Genomic DNA, 20652 nt, shown 5'->3' on the forward strand with positions numbered 1-20652 from the left:
TTGGGGTATAATTGCTTTACAATGGTGTTTTAGCCATACACTTTAAATCATCTCTAGATTACTTATAATACTTAATTCAATCTAAGTGCTATGGAATAGTTGTAAACACAATGTAAATGCTATGTATCAATAATTAGTTATAAAAACAATGTAAATGCTATGTAAATAGTTGCTGGCATGCAGCAAATTCAAGTTTTGCCTTTTGGAACTTTCTGGAAATTTTTTTTCTAATATTTTTGATCTGTGGATGGTTGAATCTGCAGGTGCAAAACTCGTAGATATAGAGGGCCAACCACAATAGAAGTAAGGGCAGGATGCTGTTGGAGCATACAGGAGAGGCTTCCAAGCCAGTCCAGGGAGATCTGAGAAGTTTCCTAGTGAGAGTAAAATATAACTTGAGATCTAAAGCATAATAAAATAAAAACAAAAGCAGCTAATGCTTGCATAGCACTTGCTGTGTATCAGGCCCTGTTCTAAGCATTTCACATATATTAACTTATTGAATTCTCACAACAGCCCCATAAGGCAGGTCCTGTCAATATCCCTGTGTGTCGGTTCAGATGCCAAGACAGAACTAGACAGGCAAGGGACTCACTGAAGGAAACAACTTATAGAGAATAAAGGAGGAAAGTGTAGGAATAGGTGCCAATACATGTCTGACACCTCTGAAAGAAGAGAGAGAAGAAAGAAGGAATTAAAAGGAAGAAACTTTAACTACAGTTCAGCCCTGAGAAAGTCTCAGCTAGGCTGATGAGGGTCCTGGAGCAAAGACTGCCAGTAGAGTCCCACATTGGGCCGAACTGGTTAGAACTTTCAGTCCCACCTCCAGGGAGAGGAGAGGGGCTGGAGATTGAGTTCAATCACTAATGGCTAATGATTTAAATCAATTATGCCTAAGTAATGAAGCCTCATCAAAACCAAGAAGAACAGGGTTCAGAGAGCTTCCAGATGAACGTATGGAGATTCAGGGAAAGTGGTGCACTTGGAGAGGGCATGGAAGCTCTGCACCCTTTCCCCATAACTTGCCCTAAGCATCTCTTCCATCTGGCTGCTCCTGAGTTGTATGCTTTTTTAATAAACTAGTAATCAGATAAGTAAAATGTTTCTCTGAGTTCTGTTAGCCACTCTAGCAAATGAATCGAACCCAAGGATGGGGTTGTTGGATCCTCCAATCTATAGCCAGTCCGTCAGAAGCACAGATGATAATCTGGGCTTGCAACTGGTGTCTGAAGTGAGGGGTGAAGAGGGTAGTCTTGTAGGACTGAACCGTTGACCTGTGGAATCTGATGCTGTCTCCTGGTAGTTAGTGTCAGAACTGAGTTGAATTGTGGGACATCTAGCTGGTGTTACAGAGAATTGCTTGTTGTAATTGGGTCCAGAACTGTTAAGGGTATAGGGGAATAAAATTATAGAGGCAGTGAAGGGGAGAAAACAGTGGATAGAGACATTTAATACTCCCTCCCTCCTCTTCTCTTTCTCTCCTTTTCCCCCTCCCCCCACCTCCCTATTCTCTCCCCTCCCCCAAGCTTTCTGCTCTCTCCAATCTGAGAGCTCTGTGTTCTCTAGCCAGCTGCCTCTGTTCTGCCCAACTGTCATTCTCTGGTGCACTGTAGTAACAGAGCTTCATCCTGCTTGTTTACTGACTAAAAGGGTAATTTCCTGATGCCAGTCAAAGATGAAAATCCATTTCCCCCATTAGGAAGAAGCTTGGAACCCACAGCCTCTCTGGGTATTACTACTATTCAACCATCACAGAGCAAGAAGACTAAACCTGCAGAAGAAATATGCCAGGCCAGGCAGAATCCCAAAACGTGAGCCAAAAGTGAACATTAATCAAATACCTGCAGATGCCTTGACTATTTCAAATATCTATATCCCTTGACCTGACCATTTTCTGAGGTTCTGTCCTGTATTTCTAATTTCCTTAAGTACTCTCCAGCCAGCTGTGTAGCAAGAAACTCAATATATCCGAGATAGAACACATCATATTTTCTCCTAAAACTGTTTCTCCTCCAGTATTCCCAATTTCTATTTGTATTACTTTTTAGTCTTAAGGTTCTGACACTTCCTCTTCATTGCCCCATGCATTCCCTCGGGAGACGAGGCTGTAGAGTCTAGCTCTCTAGCATCTGGAGCACCTGTCCCCTCCCCTTCATTCCTATGGCCACATCCATTGTTCAAGCCTTCAACGTTCAGTACCTCTTGCTTGGCCTATCATAGAAGCCTTCTCACCATCCCCACAGCGTCAGTCCCTTCCCCTCTCCTCCACATGGTGCTGTCTGGTTAATTTTCCTAAAGCACAGCTCTGGTGATGTGACTACCTGAAAAGCATCCAACCTACCAAATAAAATCTAAATCATCTTAATCCACGATTGGGCCTCAACCTTATCTCCCCCTCCTCCCACTCACATGGCCTATGTTCCATCCAAACCAAACAGCCTGCTGCTCTCCATTTATTCATGCCCTGCTCTTTCCACGCTCCAGATCTGTGGTCTCACCATTCCCTTTGCCTGAAATGCCCTTCTTGCTTATCTGTGCATGTCAGTAGACTACCTGTCCTGCAAGACTCAGCAAATCACACTTCCTCCATATAAAGCCATCTCTGAATTATCAACAGCAGGTCTGCTCTCCCATAACAATCTATTCATACCTCTCCTGTGTAGCTCATCTCTCCAACTGGACTGGTACTCCTGGGGTAGTTCTGTGACCGGTTCATCTTTATACACAGGACCTACTTCAGGGCTTTGGTCCAGTATATAGTTGAACTGAATAAACAGTTACCACTTCTGGAAGAGCCTGTTTGTTTTTAATATATATTCAGAAAATGGTGCCACTGTACCCAATTGATCAACTATGGTTGTACATCACCATTTTATTTGCTGCATTATTTTTCTTTTTCTTGAAAGTAGCAACTATAATATAATACATAGTAAGTGTTTCTACACATTTTTTCCTTCTCTATAGATATTTAGAAAGTGTCTAACTTCATGAAGACACAGAGAAGCAAGAGTAAGGCAAGACTGTGCTCCCTCACCCTGACCATTCTGCCTGGAACCTGGTACATCCTCACTCATCATATTCAGTCACATTCCAAACCCTAGAGATTCTTTAATATTATCTCTTACATCTCTGCCCTTCCTTACATTCTACCTTGGTTTTTACCTTCACTCTTCTTACCTGGCCTAAAGCCTCCTAAATTATCTCCCCATTTCCAGTTCATTCTACACACCACTGCTGGATGAATTTTTCTCAAGCCCTGTCATGCCATTCCCTTTCAGCAGTCCCCAGTGGTCCACCAAATACAGGATAAACTCCTCACCAGATGATTCTAGGCCCTCCACTATAGTCCATCTCACAAATGTCAGCTTGCAGTCTAGTTAGGAAACTCACTGTTTCTCAAACCTGCCAGTGTATTTTGACCTCTAGGGCTTTGCTTTTGCTATTTCCTCTGCTCGTTCACTGAAACAAGCAGTTATTAAACATCAAATCTGCACCAAGTTCTGGGTAAGTGCTGAGAATACAGAGATGAGCGTAACCTAGTGCCTACCCTTAAGGAGCTCACAGAACTAGTAGGGGATATAAAAACAGAAATAAATTATTAAGAAAATGTGGAAAGGACAACAAGAGAAAGTGCTTATTTTTGCCTAAGGTGTCACGGAAGAGGTAGCATTAGAGGTGAACAGAAGCTCAGCGCACTAAGCAGAATGAAGAGAAGCATACCTCAGGCAGCAGGAACAGGATGGGAGACGGCACAGAGGTTTATAAGGCTATATGCCATGGAGTAGCAAAAGGTGATGCTGGAAAGACAGGTAGGGGCCTGATCATGAAAGCCCTTGGTTGGCATACCAAAGAATGTAGGACTTCCCTGGTGGCACAGTGGTTGAGAGCCCGCCTGCCAATGCAGGGGACACGGGTTCCATCCCTGGTCCGGGAAGATCCCACATGCCACGGAGCAACTAAGCCCGTGTGCCACAACTACTGAGTCTGCGCTCTAGAGCCCACGAGCCGCAACTACTGAGCCCATGTGCCACAACTAGTGAAGCTCACATGCCTAGAGCCCGTGCTCTGCAACAAGAGAAGCCACCGCAATGAGAAGCCCATGCACTGTAACAAAAAGTAGCCCCTGCTCGCCACAACCAGAGAAAGCCTGCGTGCAGCAACGAAGACCCAACGCAGACAAAAATAAAAAATGTAGATTGTGTTCTCAATTTTGTCATTTATGCATTCAATCAACATTTTTTGAGCACCCACTATGTGCCAGGCACTGTTAGGTGCTGACCACTCATATACTGCTGATGGCAACATAAAATGGTATAGCTGCACTGGAACCTTGAAAACATTATGCTTAGTTGAAAAAGATCACATATTGTATGATTCAATTTATATGAAATTTCCAGCATAGGCAAACCTATAGAAACAGAAAGTAGGTGAGTGGTTGCCTAGGACTGGATTGGGGGAGTTGGGGGAAAATAGGGAGGGTGACTGCTAAAGTGTAAGGGAATTCTTTTGGGAGTAATGAAAATGTTCTAAAATTGATTGTAGTGATGGTCACACAACTCTGTGAATATACTAAGAGCTAATGAATTGTATACTTTAAATGGGTGAATTGTATGTGTGAATTATACCTCAATAAAGTTTTTAAATAAATAAAATAGACATAATAAATATGTTATAAGAGGGTATGCAGGGCTTCCCTGGTGGCGCAGTGGTTGAGAGTCTGCCTGCTGATGCAGGGAACACGGGTTCGTGCCCTGGTCCAGGAAGATCCCACATGCCGCGGAGCGGCTGGACCTGTGAGCCATGGCCACTGAGCCTGCGCGTCCGGAGCCTGTGCTCCGCAACGGGAGAGGCCAAAACAGTGAGAGGCCCGTGGACCGCAAAAAAAAAAAGACGGTATGCACTTTGGAAAAAAGAAGAAAAGCAGGGACTTCCCTGGCGGTCCAGTGGTTAAGACTCCACGCTTCCACTTCAGGGGGCATGGGTTCGATCCCAGGTCGGGGAACTAAGATCCCACATGCCACACCTCACAACCAAAAAAAAAAGAAAAATAGCAGAGTAAGGGGGATCAAGAGGGCTGAGGGGGGGCAGTTTGCAGCATTAAATATGGTGATCAGAGTAGGCCTCACTGAGAAAGCAACATCTGAGCAAAGACAGGAGGCAGAAGAGTTGAACATGAAACAGGTATGAGCAGGAAGGGAAGAATTTGAAATACGCAAGAGGCAGATGTCCTAGGACCTAGTAATTAGATGGGATAGTCCTAGGAAAATTCCCAGTTTAAAATCCCTGAGATGCAAGGATGGTTGAATATACACAAGAATGTATCAATAAATGTGATATAGCACATTAACAGAACGAAAGATTAAAATCATATGATCATCTCAATAGATGCAGAAAAAGCATTTGACAAAATTCAACATCCTTTCAGGATGAAAACTCTCAACAAATTGGGTATAGAAGGAACATGCTTCAACATAATAAAGGCCATATATGACAAGCCCACAGCTAACATCATACTCAATGGTTAAAGACTGAAGGCTTTTTCCTCTAAGATCAAGAACAAGAAAGACAAGGTGCCCACTCTCACCATTCCTATTCAATGTAGTACTAGAAGCCCTAGCTAGAGCAATCAGGAATGAGAAAGAATAAAAGGCATCCAAATCAGAAAGGAAGAAGTAAAATTGTCTCCATTTGCAGATACTGTGGTCTTGTACATAGAAAATGCTAAACACTCCACAAAAATCTGTTAGAACTAATGAAATAATTCAGTGAAGTTTCAGGTTTTAAAAAAAGAAACACAGAAAAAATCAGTTGCATTTCTGTACACTAACAATGAACTATCTGAAAAAGAAAAAGAAAAATTCTATTTACCATAGTATCAAAAACAATAAAATACTTAGGAATAATTTAACCAAGGAGGTGAAAGAACTATACACTGAAAACTACAAGACTTGACTAAAGAAACTGTAGAAGACACAAACAAATGGAAAGATATCCCATATTCATAAATCAGAACAATTCATATTATTTTTGGGGTTTTTTAATTTTATTTATTTATTTATTTATTTATTTATTTATGGCTGTGTTGGATCTTCACTGCTGCACGTGGGCTTTCTCTAGTTGCAGTGAGCGGGAGCTACTCTTCATTGTGGTGCGAGGGCTTCTCATTGCGGTGGCTTCTCTTGTTGCGGAGCACGGGCTCTAGAGCGCAGGCTCAGTAGTTGTGGCACACGGGCTTAGTTGCTCTGTGGCATGTGGGATCTTTCCAGACCAGGGCTTGAACCCATGTCCCATGCATTGGCAGGTGGATTATTAACCACTGTGTCACCAGGGAAGCCCCAAGAATTCATATTGTTAAATGTCCATACTACCCAAACCATCTATAGATTCAATATGATCCCTATCGAAATTCCAATGGCATTTTTCACAGAAATAGAAAAAACAATCCTAAAATTCTTATGGAACCACAAGAGACCCTGAACAACTAATGCAATTCTGAGAAAGAAGAATAAAGCTGGAGACTTCACAATTCCTGAATTCAAACTATACTACAAAGGCTACAGTAATCAAAGCAATATAGTACTGGCATAAAAATAGACACATTGACCAATGGAACAGAATCAAGAGCCCAGAAATAAACCCACACATATATGGTCAACTAATATTTGACAAAGAAGCCAGTGGGGAAAGGATTATCTCCTCAATAAATGGTGGTGGAATATTCACACATAAAAGAAGGAAATTGGACCCTATTTTCACCACTCACAGAAATTAATTCAAAATGGATTAAAGACTTAAATGTAACACCTGAAACCATAAAACTCCTAAAAGAAAACACAGGGAAAAATTCCCTGACATCGGTCTTGGCAACAATGTTTTTGGATATGACACCAAAAGCAAAAGCAATAAAGGCAAAAATAAGTGGGACATCAGACTAGAAAGTTTCTGCACAATGAAAGAAACAGTCAGTGAAATGAAAAGGCAACCTATAGAATGAGAGAAAATATCTGCAAACCATATATCTGTTAAGGAGTTAATATCCAAAATATATAAGGAACTCATAAAACTCAATAGCAAAAAAAAATCCAATCAAAAAATGGGCAGAGGATCTGAATGGACATTTTTCTAAAGAAGTCATATAAATGACCAACAGGTACATGAAAAGATGCTCAACATCACTAATCATCAGGGAAATGCAAATCAAACCTATCACTTCATGTTAGAATGGCTGTTATCAAAAAGACAAGAGATAACAAGTGTTTGCAAAGATGCGGGGAAAAATCCTCCTGTGTCATCAGTCCTGAGGCTGAACAACTAGAACCACCTGAAGGAGGTTGGGAGAAAGAAAGGGAAAGCCTGAGAGAAGCCTCAGAGAGATGGGCAATACTGAGAGCTGAGCTCTGCTTAGCAGGTGTCTTCACTGAGCCACCTCCTTGGGATGAAGATGCTCAAATCCAAACATGACTCTGTAGGTGTTTCCCCTGAGACTTTTCTTTACCAACAGTGACGTCATTGGCCCATTCTGTCTTGGAGATTTCATCCTGGGACTATCTACAATGAACTATAGAGGTCATCTGGCCATCCCCCAGCCTGAGATTCCCTTTCTGCTCTCCCCACTTAGCAGAGTGAGATCTTCTCCAAAGGAAGGGTATTTATTTTTGTGGATGGGGCAATGTAAGTATGGGGAAAAAAGTAGAGTCTAGGGGAAGAGGAAAGAAAGGTATAAAAAGGTGTGGAGAAGTAGGAAGTGTCCAGGGGCTCCAGGAGGAAGCAGAGATGGCTTTAATCTCTGCCTAAGCACCCACCAGGGTGTCCCTTCTTTGTTCCTCCCTCCCCATCATCAGTCTCCAGATCCCATCCTCACCAGCCCAGGTCTTGGTCAGTGACGGGGCCCTAGAGAGGAAGCAGGAAGCTTTGGGGCCCCATGAATTGACCTCTCTGGTTACCTTGGAATCTGGGGTGAACATAGGGTCACAAGCCATTGGTATGGATATTAGAAATGTTAATATTGACTACTACCCCTGATTGGTTTCTCTACAACCTGGAAACCCAACAGAAACTAGCCATGATACTATGTCATCTGACTCTCAGTAGAGCAACCAAAAAGACCTGACATGGGTGTGAAAATGAAAGGGAAAACCAAGGGAAAGTCCTAGGGAGATTGGCAATCCTCAGTGCTTTAGGCTGTCTGCTAAACTGGGCTTCCCCACCTAGTCATTGTGCTTGGGGTGTGCTGAAGACTCTCATATGCAAACCTGGAGGTGTTTCAGGCTTCCATGACTTTCCTCTTCAGCAACAGTGCAGAACATATTCCATTTCTCAGAACACTTTTTCTGGAGTCTGTTATGATACCAATGAGACTACTTGGCTAATTCCCTGCCTACTTTTCCTTTTATTCCTTTCCAAGAATCTCTCTGCATGAGTTCCCCTGCCCCTAACCCTGACTTTGTGGATAACATAGAAATATGAGCATGGATTCTGAAGCCAGATTACTTGGGTTCAAATCAGGCTTTACCATTTACTTGTTGTGTGGCCTTGGGCAAGTGAATTAACCTCTCTACCTGTGTGCTCATCTTCAAAATGGGAAAAGAACCCTTCAGTGATTTGTTGGGATAGTTAAATGAGTTAACGCGTGTAAAGCACTATGTAATTGTTAGATATTATTAGCATTATTTTGGTGGTTCTTGTTTTTTTGTTGTTTTTTTTCTGCGGTACGTGGGCCTCTCACTGTCGTGGCCTCTCCCGTTGCGGAGCACAGGCTCCAAACACGCAAGCCCAGCGGCCATGGCTCACGGGCCCAGCCGCTCCGCAGCACGTGGGATCCTCCCGGACCGGGGCACGAACCCGTGTCCCCTGCATCGGCAGGCGGACTCTCAACCACTGCGCCACCAGGGAAGCCCTGGTTGTTGTTTTATTATTGTCATTCTGGGCCTTTCTCCCTGAGCCCTACCACTTCCACTTTTTCACAATATGTGCAACTCCAGGTATAGCAACATCCTTAGTCATTTCTATCTGCTTTTTATCACGACGTTGGGCCATCCTGGTTCACTCTGACTTTCTTCAGTCTCAAGCAGAGGACTTCTCTCTCTGCACTCTCTATAGCACATGGCAAAGTAAAGAATAGTTTTTACTCCCTTCTTTTAAATCTTCAGACCTGGGCTTGTCTATAAGCTCCAGTCTAGTCACTGATCCTAAGAGTGAGTCTATAAACAGCACATGGATTCATGGACCAATAGATCCATCATGACATTCTTTGTTCTCACATTGGGCATACAGACTAGGTGTTACTTTAAAACAAAGAATGTTGCCCACCTCTGCAGTCACTGACCGGCAGTACACCCTGAAAAGAATTCAGGATGAAAAATGTGATAAGGCACTCTGTGCTTTGGAAAAACAGATGCCTTAGATAGAAAGAGATATCTCAGGGGGGAAAATTTTAATGAACCCAGATTCTTGCATCTTCTCCTACAGAGAAAAGCACTAAAATCATTAACTAAGATATCTGATCCTCATGATTAGTAGTAACCTGTTACCAAGATGTACGCTTGACTGCACACATTCCCTAGCCAAAATCATACATATACTGGCTTCTCCCCCTACCCCTTTGGAGCAGTTCCTCAGAGCTATCTGAGAGGCTGTCTCCCAGGCTGTAGTCCTCAGTAAGACCTTGAATAAATTCAACTCACAGCTCTTACACTGTGTGTTTTTCTTTCAGTTGACATACTCAAGCCAACAATTGTTTATCACAGTTAGATGCCACTATGCACCCACCATAATGTTTTAACTGAAAAAGGCTGACAATGTCAAGTGTTGGCAAGAACAATCAAGCACTGCTATTGAAAGAGTAAATTTATTCAATCAATCTGAAAAAAAACCGTTTGTCATTATCTACTGAAGATAAAGACCCACCTTCCCTATACCCATAGATTCCATTTTAGGTATTTAACAACAACAACACAATATGTGCACCATAAGATGGGTTTGCAGCAGCATTATTTGTGATAGCCAAAACCTGGAAACAACCCAAACATGCACAAAGAGTAGAATGGATAAATAAGTTGAGATATGCTCATGGAATGGAATGCTATACGGTGACAAAAACGAACTATAGCTACACACAATCACATGAATGAATCTCATAAACATAATATTGTGACACGAAAGAACACATACTATATTATTCCATCTACACAAAGTTTTAAAGAGACAAAACTAATTTAGGGTGCTACAAAAGATTACTGGTTACCTTTGGGGAGGAAGTAGGGGTCCATGATTGAGAAAGGTATTAGTGAGCTGTTTACAGTGCTCATAATGTTCTATTACTTGACCTGTGTGGCTGTTAACAGAAGTACTAATTTTGTGAAAATTCATTGAGCCATCCACCTGTGTGTTCTCAACTCAAATTAGGAAAATAAAAATACCGCTTTTATTAAAAAGAGAAGAAGAAAACAAACAGTGTGAAGAAAATCACTTCTGTGTTTGTTATAAAATTCTTATCCAGAACACTGTGCATCTATACACTGTGCAAGATCCCACATGATAAATCCTGTCATGCATTTAGTACCAGGCAAGATTTTGTCTTTTCTAAGTAAATAGTATACTATTGATTATTTTTCAATTATCTAGTTCTGTATATTATCTTAGAAGTTTAAGGCCAAATTTAATATTCAATCATAGTAATTCTATTAGTCCTTGTAGACAGCATTTTTTTCTTCTCTTTCATCACTTTGATTTTCTATTTCTTTTTATGTTTCCATTTGCATTTTAATAACTTTTTTGTATATATGTCTTTTACTATAAGTTACCTCAAACTCTTTTTGAAGATGCTACATTGTCCAAGCATAAAACTTAACAGATTTTCCAACCTCAGTCTCATCCCAAAAGCTGACTCAATCCCTCTGCCAAGTGGGAAAAAATTAGCAAATACTCCAGCAGCTGATGCCTTGTACTGGCATAAATATAAATATAAATATATATATACACATATATGAAATATAGTTAATGTATATATATACACATGTATATATATATCATACTTCATTTCATATCAGTATATGAGATTCCACAAAGAGAAAGGAAAAATGTTACCTGAGGAATTCTTGTTTGGGAATGTACATCAGATTTCACCTACCTTTGGAATTTTACTTCTTCTCTGTTCTCCACAGGATTAGAAATGTAACAAGTGAGAAGGAATAATGGGACTATTAAACCCTTGTTTACTGGTCACGTGGGTTAAAAAAAAGAAAGAAAAAACAGTTTCGCCACTCCCACTGCAAAGAGCTTGCTCACAGTAGGAGATGGGGGTAGGGTTAAGGCAGGACACAAACTAGGCCACAGAGCTTCAGCAACACAGTTCTCAGGACTTAATTATATAAGGTCGCTCTTGCTTACCCAAAAGTTCACAAACTTACCCCACAGCTCCCAGCATTATCATAAAAGAGCTGGTTTTCCACACTGTCAAGAATTCCAATTTACAGAGTATACCCAGGGGGTCCTATTTATAAGTATAAAATCACTCTCAACTTCTAAACAATACTTTCTCAAACTCCAAAAGAATAAAGATCAAAAAAGCAGAGAACACAGTGGCAATGAAATTTCTCTCAGAAATCAAAGTTGAAGGGTCTTTTAAGAAAATTAAAAACCATAATCAAGATCTTTTTAAAAAAATTTTTTTTAACTTAAAAAAATTTTTTTAACTTAAAAAAATTTTTTTAAAAAACATCTTTCTTAGGACTTCCCTGGTGGCGCAGTGGTTAAGAATCCGCCTGCCAAAAAAAAAAAAAGAATCCACCTGCCAATGCAGGGGACATGGGTTCAAGCCCCGGTCCGGGAAGATCCCACATGCTGCAGAGCAACTAAGCCCGTGTGCCGCAACTACTGAGCCTGCGTGCCACAACTACTGAAGCCCGCACACCTACAGCCCGTGCTCTGCAACAAGAGAAGCCACCGCTCGCCGCAACTAAAGTCCACGCAGCAACGAAGACCTGACCCAACACAGCCAAAAATAAATAAATAAATAAATTTATTTTAAAAAAAACTTTCTCCAAACAGATCTTATCCCCAAGCCAACACACACACACACACACACACACACACACACACACACACACACACACACACACACACACACACACACACACACACACACACGATTTGCTCAGGAAGATTCCCTGTCCTGGAGACTTCAGAGGACTTCGTGAATCCCCACTGGGCAGGGTTCCTTTCCTTTCCCCAACGCTGCCCACCCTCCGCTTCCTCACCTCCTTCACAACACCGCCCTCTTGTGGTCAGAGTCCAGGTTGCTCCACTCCTTTGTGCCAAGCCCACAGTTCTCACCAGTGTCATTCTTGCTCAACTGGAGGATCAGATGTGTTACAGCCAAAATTAAAAGTAGGAAGCCCCCATCCTCTGAGTAAGTTGGAGCCTCTGCTGGAGTCAGGGAGCGGGGAAGCAGAGTCCCCTTTGAGATTGCCAACCTGAGATCAGCTTCTGCAAACTGGGGCTCTCAGCCTTAACGCTGTCAGACACCTTTCCAAAAGAGCTGCAGCTGGACAGGAATAAAGATGCAGACATAGAGAATGGACTTGAGGACACGGGGAGGGGGAAGGGGAAGCTGGGACGAAGTGAGAGAGTGGCATGGACATATATACACTACCAAATGTAAAATAGATAGCTAGTGGGAAGCAGCTGCATAGCACAGGGAGATCAGCTCCGTGCTTTGTGTCCTACCAGAGGGGTAGGATAGGGAGGGTGGGAGGGAGACGCAAGAGGGAGGAGATGTGGGGATATATGTATATGTATAGCTGATTCACTCTGTTGTACAGCAGAAACTAACACAGCATTGTAAAGCAATTATACTCCAATAAAGATGTTAAAAAATTAAAAAAAAAAAGAGCTGGGCTTCCCTGGTGGTGCAGTGGTTGAGAATCTGCCTGCCAATGCAGGGGACACGGGTTCAAGCCCTGGTCTGGGAAGATCCCACATGCCGCGGAGCAACTGGGCCCGTGAGCCACAATTACTGAGCCTGCGCGTCTGGAGCCTGTGCTCCGCAACAACAGAGGCCGCGATAGTGAGAGGCCTGCGCACCGCGATGAAGAGTGACCCCCGCTTGCCACAACTAGAGAAAGCTCTTGCACAGAAACGAAGACCCAACACGACCATAAATAAATAAATACATTAAAAAAAAAAAAAAAAAGAGCTGCAGCTGCTTCGTGTCCTAATCCGCTCTAGCAAATTAATCAAACCCAGGGAGGGAGTTGTGGGAACCTTCGATTTAAAGCCAGTCAGTTAGAAGCACAGGTTAACAACCTGGGCTTGCAATTGGCATCTGAAGAGGGCGGGGGAGTCTTGTGGGACTGAACCCTTAACCTGTGGAATCTGACACTATCTCTGGATAGATAGTGTCAGAATTGAGTTGAACTATAGGAAACCTAGGCTGGAATCCAAAGAATTGGTTTGGATGTGTGGGGAAACACACCCATGCCCCACAATGGAACTGGTATCAGAATCCTTCAGCACCCTTTCACAGCTCTCTGCTCTCTTGGCGCCTATGAAATCACACTCTCCTAGTTCTCCTGCTTCTATTCCTATTTGTTCTCATTGTCTTTTGCTGGTTTCTCTTCCTCTACCCAATTTTTAAAGTCAATATCTTTAAGAGTTCTCTCCTGGCCCTTCCTCTCTTCTCACTGTACACACCCTTCTTGTTTGGGGACCTCAGTCATCATCAGCTTCAATCCTGATCCGAGTTCTAATGACTTGCAAATCTCTGCCTTCAGTAAAGACCTCTCCTGACATCTAGCTCCTCATATCCAACTACGTGCTGGGCATCTTCCACTTGAATTCATCCATTCATTCCATAAACATAGAGTCCCTACTATGTGCTAGGTCCAATGCTAGTTACTAGAGCTAAAAGAGGTGCGTAAAATAGACATGATATTTGAAATCTTAGAACTTATTATTTTAGTAGGAAAAATAAACATTAAACATATATTCCCACAAATAAATATATTATTACACACTGTGATGAGGGCTATGAAAGAAAAGCATAGAGAGCTTAGGGAGTATCACAGTAGCAACTCAAACTCAACTTTTCAAAACTGAAATAATGATGATTCAGTACAATCTGATCCTCCTCCTTATTTTCACATTATTTCCTATCCCTACATGTATTCAACAAATACTCAACATATTTAATGATTGCCCACTAGGTGCCAAACAACCCCTTCCAACCAGGTGCCCAATTCTGAAACCTGGGAAATCATCCTAGACCACTTCCTCATCCCCCACATCCAATCAATATTAATTCTTAGTAATATCTCTTAAGTCACTTACGTCCACACAATCACAACCATCTCTACTTTACTGCCTTACTTCAGGCCACAAGTACTTGTGCCCTGGATTCCAGCAACAGTTTCTTGGGATTGCTCTGCCTCTGTTTGCTCTTTCCCCTTCTGTTTGCCCTTTACAGGGCTCCAGAGTTTATTTCTAAAACACAATTCTGATTATGTTTCTCCCCTTCTTAAAAGCCTTCCAAGACTCCCCACTGTCTTCAGACAAATCCGAGTTCCTGTGGAGGAACAAGGTTTGACACTGTGTTTTGATCTGAATCTGCCATCCTTTATTTTAAGCAGTCTGCAAGGAGGAAGCTAGATCCCAACAGTATATAGCTTTATGATTAACAAGAAAACCTAATACAATATGTATATTGGCAGGTTATTTACCAAAAATCTGCTAGGTTCATTTATAGCTTAGGTGAGAAATTCAATTTCATATATTATATCCATCATATAGATTAAAAAACAATTGCAATATCCTATAACACATGTTTTATCAGCTTTGAAGTTATCATTTGTTTTGTGGTTAAAAGAATCATTCCTGTGAGATTAAACTAAAACTTTGTCATTTAAATAAATATGAGGGTACTCTTTATGATCAATATTTTATTATAATTTTAACCAAAACTGAATTAAAATGGAAGACGAATAACTTTCTTTTTTTTTTTTTTTTGGCCACACCTCATGGCATGCAGAATTTCTCTGACCGGGGGAAGATGAATAACTTTTATTTCCACACTCTTTAGCTTGGCATGCAATGCTCTGGCCATAGCTTGCCTCTTAGTCCCATTTCTCACTATGCCTTCCCTTGAAGTCTGAGTTCTGACCATATGGAACTATACTGGCAGGTTCCTGAAAGCACCATGCCATTTCCGCTTTTATGCCTTTGCTCCCTGTACCAATACTGTCCAAGTCTTTAAAAAAATGCTGATGCCACATTAAAAGGATCATACACCATTATCAAGTGGGGTTTATCCCAGGAATGCAAGGATTCTTCAATATACGCAAATCAATCAAATCAATGTGATACACCATACTAACAAACTGAAGGATAAAAACCATATGATAATCTCAATAGATGCAGAAAAAGCTTTTGACAAAATTTAACACCATTTATGATAAAAACACTCCAGAAAGGAGGCATAGAGGGAACTTACCTTAAAATAATAAAGGTCATATATGACAAACCCACAGCCAACATCGTTCTCCATGGTGAAAAACTGAAACCATTTCCACTAAGATCAGGAACAAGACAAGGCTGCCCACTTTCATCATTATTATTCAACATAGTTTTGGAAGTTTTAGCCACAGCAATCAGAGAAGAAAAAGAAATAAAAGGAATCCAAATCAGAAAAGAAGAAGTAAAACTGTCACTGCTTGCAGATGACATGATACTATACATAGAGAATCCTAAAGATGCTACCAGAAAACTACTAGAGCTAATCAATGAATTTGGTAAAGTAGCAGGATACAAAATTAATGCATGGAAATCCCTTGCATTCCTATACACTAATGATGAAAAATCTGAAAGAGAAATCAAGGAAACACTCCCATTTACCACTGCAACAAAAAGAATAAAATACCTAGGAATAAACCTACCTAAGGAGACAAAAGACCTGTATGCAGAAAACTATAAGACACTGATGAAAGAAATTAAAGATGATACAAACAGATGGAGAGATATACCATGTTCCTGGATTGGAAGAATCAACATTGTGAAAATGACTATACTACCCAAAGCAATCTACAGATTCAATGCAATCCCTAATCAAACTACCAATGGCACTTTTCACAGAACTAGAACAAAAAATTTCACAATTTGTATGGAAACACAAAAGACCCCGAATAGCCAAAGCAATCTTGAGAACGAAAAACGGAGCTGGAGGAATCAGGCGCCCTGGCTTCAGACTATACTACAAAGCTACAATAATCAAGGCAGTATGATACTGGTACAAAAACAGAAATATAGATCAATGGAACAGGATAGAAAACCCCGAGATAAACCCATGCACATATGGTCACCTTATCTTTGATAAAGGAGGCAAGAATATACAATGGAGAAAAGACAGCCTCTTCAATAAGTGGTGCTGGGAAAGCTGGACAGCTACATGTAAAAGAATGAAATTAGAACACTCCCTAACACCATACATAAAAATAAACTCCAGATGGATTAAAGACCTAAATGTAAGGCCAGACACTATAAAACTCTTAGTGGAAAACATAGGCAGAACACTCTATGACATAAATCACAGCAAGATCCTTTTCAACCCACCTCCTAGAGAAATGGAAATAAAAACAAAAATAAACAAATGGGACCTAATGAAACTTTAAAGCTTTTTCAAAGCAAAGGAAACCATAAACAAGACCAAAAGACAACCCTCAGAATAGGAGAAAATATTTGCAAATGAAGCAACTGACAAAGGATTAATCTCCAAAATTTACAAGCAGCTCATGCAGCTCAATATCAAAAAAACAAACAACCCAATCCAAAAATGGGCAGTAGACCTAAATAGACATTTCTCCAAAGAAGATATACAGATTGCCAACAAACACATGAAAAGATGCCCAACATCACTAATCATTAGAGAAATGCAAATCAGAACTACAATGAGGTATCAACTCACACAGGTCAGAACGGCATCATCAAAAATCTACAAACAATAAATGGTGGAGAGGGTGTGGAGAAAAGGGAATCCTCTTGCACTGTTGTTGGGAATGTAAATTGATACAGCCACTATGGAGAACAGTATGGAGGTTCCTTAAAAAACTAAAAACTACCATACAACCCAGCAATCCCACTACTGGGCATATACCCTGAGAAAACCATAATTCAAAAAGAGACATACACCACAATGTTCATTGCAGCATTATTTACAATAGCCAGGACATGGAACCAACCTAAATGTCCATCGACAGACAAATGGATAAAGAAGATGTGGTACATATATACAATGGAATATTACTCAGCCATAAAAGGGAACGAAATTGGGTCATTTTTTGAGATGTGGATGGATCTAGAGACTGTCATACAGAGTGAAGTAAGTCAGAAAGAGAAAAACAAATATCATATATTAATGCATATATGTGGAACCTAGAAAAATGGTACAGATGAACCAGTTTGCAGGGCAGAAATAGAGACACAGATGCAGAGAACAAACATGTGGACACTAAGGGGGAAAGTGGTAAGGGTGGGGGGTGGTGTGATGAATTGGGAGATTGGGATTGACATGTATACACTAATATGTATAAAATGGATAATGAATAAGAGCCTACTGTATAAAAAAATAAATTAAATAAAATTCAACAATTAAAAAAAAAGAGAGAGATGTACCACAATGTTCATTGCAGCACTGTTTACAAGACCCAGGACATGGAACCAACCTAAACGTCCATCAACAGATGAATGGACAAAGAAGATGTGGCACATGTATACAATGGAATATTACTCAGCCATAAAAAGAAACGAAATTGAGTTATTTGTAGTGAGGTGGATAGATCTAGCGTCTGTCATACAGAGTCAAGTAAGTCAGAAAGAGAAAAACAAATACCATATGCTAACACATATATATGGAATCTAAAATTTAAAAAAAATGGTTCTGAAGAACCTAAGGGCAGGACAGGAATAAAGATGCAGAAGTAGACTTGAGGACACGGGGAGGGGGAAGGGTAAGCTGGGACAAAGTGAGAGAGTGGCATTGACATATATACACTACCAAATGTAAAATAGATAGCTAGTGGGAAGCAGCCGCATAGCACAGGGAGATCATCTCCATGCTTTGTGACCACCTAGAGGGGTGGGATAGGGAGGGCGGGAGGGAGGCTCAAGAGGGAGGTGATATGGGGATATATTTATACGTATAGCTGATTCACTTTGTTATATAGCAGAAACTAACACAACATTGTAAAGTAATTATATTCCAATAAAGATGTTGAAAAGAAATGCTGATGCCAATAGACAGCTGGGTTATAAATTCATCTATAACATGTCATTATACTTCTTGGTTTGGGTCCATTGCCCCTGCTAGACTATAACTTTCTCGGAAGTAGAACCCATATCGCTTTTTCTCCACAGAGCCTAACTAAATGTCCAACACAAATTTTCAATAACTCTTTGTGGAATAAATGAATAAGTTAAAGAATGACTGAATGAACTATATCTTTCCCGAACAGATCATCCTTTTACATGCTAAAAACATCCAGAATAACAACAGGAGCTGGACTGCAAGTCCATGAAGTAGGTTCTACGTCTGCAAAGAACTTGAAGAGAGAGAACTAGGGCTGACAGATTACCCAAAGAGGTTGATAGCAGACATAAATAGTAAATGTAAAGGGGATGGTAGATAGCATAAGGCTTGAAGGACAAAGGGGTTTTGCACCTATGAGGATGAAAGCACAAGGGGAAACCAACTGAATGGCAATACTGCCTCCCAGTGGCCCTTGGGATAAAAGCCTCTATACCAGAGCACTTTCACAAAATAATAGCTTTCTCACTTTGAGTGGTTCTGGGCTATGAGCTGGGCCAGGCACCTCTTACTTTATCTCATTTAACCCTTACAACAATCCCTTGTAGACACATAGCTTGTAGATTAGGAGTGAATCACACAGACTCTGGAGTCAGGATGTCTGGCTCTCCTACTTACTAGGTTTGTGACCTGGGGCAAATTAATTCTCAGCATATGTCCCCATCTGTAAAACAGGGATAATATTAGTACCTATCACATACATCCTTGACAGCATAGCAAATGCTATATAAACGTTAGCTATTATTATGCCCTTTTTTCTGGTGAGGAAAACTTATGTTAAATAAATGAAGCATACAATAGGAACTCAATAAATAAACCTCCTTTGCTTTCCCCCCTTATGTCTTAGCTCCTTACAGTGTGCCCTCCTTAATGGTCCTGAAATTTAAATAGGGGACTCCCAAATAGCTCAAAGAAGTCAGTTCCTAAAGGGAGCAATAAGGAATCTCCAGTAAAGAAACTGAGAAACCTCCATTAAAAAGCCCAGGGCATGTGGTTCTGGAAAAGAGAACTCTACTGGCACTCTTGTTACTGTTATTAGAGTGAAGACCTTCCCAGCAATGAAATTCACTCTACTGAAAACAGGATGCACGGAGATTGTGAAAATCAACTAAGATTTGTGCAGGATGTCACATTTCTAGAAATATTCAAATAAATATGATCTGTCCAGAGCCTATTTTTCACAACTTTGCCCACAGAAGCTAAGGGACCATGATCACTTTCAAGATTGGGCTAATAATAACCTACTAGAGAGTCTATTCTCTCGTTGCTTTCCTACTATTATTGTAAAAATAAAATTCATGAAAATGATAGTTTTCATGTGACACAACACTGATGTGATTATCAGACTGCCCACCCCAGTCCACCTTTGAGATGAGATGTATCTTTACCTGGTCAGACTTATTGGCAGATCTGCACATCGATAGCAAACAGGCTCCTTTACATGGAGAGTAAAGCTCTCCATGCTTCTGCAAGCTTCCTCTGATTCAGATTTTAGTATTCCTGGGTGTTCTATTTGAGAGACTGAATATACAAACAAACAATGACCAGACCATATTTAAAAACAGAACTCTGACCCACAACCTGCCCGAAGCCTACCCAGGAAACCAGCCCCCTTATCTATAATAAACAGCCCAGGAAGCCAGCCTGCTTAAGTCAGACTTATAGGAAGTCAGACTGCGGTGTCTAGTGATAGTCCAGGAAGCCAAATAACCCATATAACAATCCGCTCAAAATAGCCAGGACTTGATTAACAACTGAGAGCTTCCCTAATTTTTGTCCCCACTTCCAACTTAGGACCAACCAGAGAAAGCCACATGTGCACCCCTAACCAATCACATAGGATGCCCCTCTCTTGAGTTAGCCCACCTACAACTTACCCATGAAAACAGCCTTGAATCAGGACATACCTGAAACCTTCCCTTTTTTCACTATTAATCTTTTCCACTCCTCTGCCTGTCTATGAGTCTCTGCCAAAATACAAGTGACGGTGGCTGACTCCCTTTCTAAACATAGCAAGCTCTTGAATAAATAGCTTTTGCTTTTCTCATTTGGTTGGTCATCATTTATTTCCACATATTGGACCTAGTAATTCTACAAAGAACTAATTTCCAAACCCTCTTTAAAAGATATTGGTTGGGTTTCCGTGGTGGCACAGTGGTTAAGAATACGCCTGCCAACGCAGCGGTCACAGGTTCGAGCCCTGGTCCGGGAAGATCCCACGTGCCGCGGAGCAACTAAGCCCGTGCGCCACAACTACTGAGCCTGTGCTCTACAGGCCGCGAGCCACAACTACTGAGCCC

The 20652-nt window shown here is 41.1% G+C and overlaps 1 protein-coding gene across 4 annotated transcripts in view; it reads right to left on the reverse strand.

Annotated features, from left to right (window-relative positions):
- The window catches only part of HSD17B6 (hydroxysteroid 17-beta dehydrogenase 6), a 34703-nt gene that overhangs the window by 13539 nt on the left and 512 nt on the right, over nt 1-20652 (reverse strand). Inside the window, exons 2-3 of one of the 4 annotated variants that reach the window (XM_073788496.1) lie at nt 19741-19873; nt 18971-19016 (exon numbers count right to left, since the gene is read on the reverse strand). The exons of 1 other annotated variant lie outside the window; for it this stretch is intronic. The gene's annotated coding sequence lies outside the window, so the exon portion shown is untranslated. Of the gene's footprint in view, nt 1-11128; nt 11188-18970; nt 19017-19740; nt 19874-20652 lie in introns of those variants that run through there. 2 more of the 4 variants (XM_073788498.1, XM_073788497.1) reach the window with 2 other exon arrangements.

This window comes from Tursiops truncatus, chromosome 11, assembly GCF_011762595.2.
Source record: "Tursiops truncatus isolate mTurTru1 chromosome 11, mTurTru1.mat.Y, whole genome shotgun sequence".
In the NCBI taxonomy this organism is placed as follows: Eukaryota; Metazoa; Chordata; class Mammalia; order Artiodactyla; family Delphinidae; genus Tursiops; species Tursiops truncatus.